This window comes from Anneissia japonica, unplaced genomic scaffold (genome assembly GCF_011630105.1).
Source record: "Anneissia japonica isolate Jap-2015-1 unplaced genomic scaffold, ASM1163010v1 scaffold4054_len1135799_cov195, whole genome shotgun sequence".
In the NCBI taxonomy this organism is placed as follows: domain Eukaryota; kingdom Metazoa; phylum Echinodermata; class Crinoidea; order Comatulida; family Comatulidae; genus Anneissia; species Anneissia japonica.
In genome coordinates, this window is record NW_022694605.1 from 713,559 (window position 1) to 714,494 (window position 936).

The window sequence follows — 936 nt, forward strand, 5'->3', positions numbered from 1 at the left end:
AGAAAGAGGGGAGAGGGAGGGAAAGAGAAAGAAGAGGAAAAGAAAAGGAAAGAAAAAGAGAAGAAAAAAATAAAGACAAGAATAAAAAGGAAGATATCATAATGACCAGACTCACAACACCCATGCAACCCCTTCTCCACTTCAAAAACTGTCATAACTCCTTTGGCTGCCCGATGGCGTAACCACTGGGGGAAAAGGAGAAAATCTTTGAAAAATCTTCCCCCCCCCTTTTTTAAATGCCCTTTCATCCCCTGAAAGTGCCTAAAAACCTAAAATTTCACGCGCATTTCTTGTTAACATGGCCCAATTTCCTAAAAAAAATTGCACATTTTAGGGTGTTTTGATCAATTCCAACGAAATTAGAATTAAAAACACCGGGGGTCAAGGGGAAAATATCCATCTTTGGAAATCTTTCTCCACTCCTTGACAAATGCATCCTCAGAAAGTGATTAAAATTCTCAAATTCTTTGCGCGCATTTCTTGTTACGGTAGGACAATTTCCTCTAAAAATTGCACATTTTAGATAGTTTTCATCAATTCCTACGAAATTAGAATTAAAAACACAAAAATATTTTGCGCGCTTGGCGCGCATCTTTTAGGGCTTTTTTTGGTTTTATCCTTTTAAGTTATTTAAACACATAATAGTCCCAAACTCAAGAAAGACAAATTTAAGATAGATCATTTTAACCTAAAAGGGCCTCAATGTGTATAGATGGTGAAAGAATGTGTTTGTAATAAATACAACCATGATGCTTATATATAGTTTCAAACACACGTGTGTGGCCTATATTATAAATAAAATAAGCCCTATGTCGTATTGTTTTCTATATGGGGAGTGGGGTGGGGTGGGTATGGTAAATTACTAACCGGGAAATGAGGATTGTATGTTGACCCAAGACCCCTGTTACGCGCCTGGTGTTAGCGCCAATGTGTGCC

The 936-nt window shown here is 37.5% G+C and overlaps 1 protein-coding gene across 6 annotated transcripts in view; it reads right to left on the reverse strand.

Annotated features, from left to right (window-relative positions):
* Positions 1-936, reverse strand: part of LOC117101103 (KICSTOR complex protein SZT2-like) — a 70,220-nt gene that overhangs the window by 40,743 nt on the left and 28,541 nt on the right. The window lies entirely within an intron of this gene.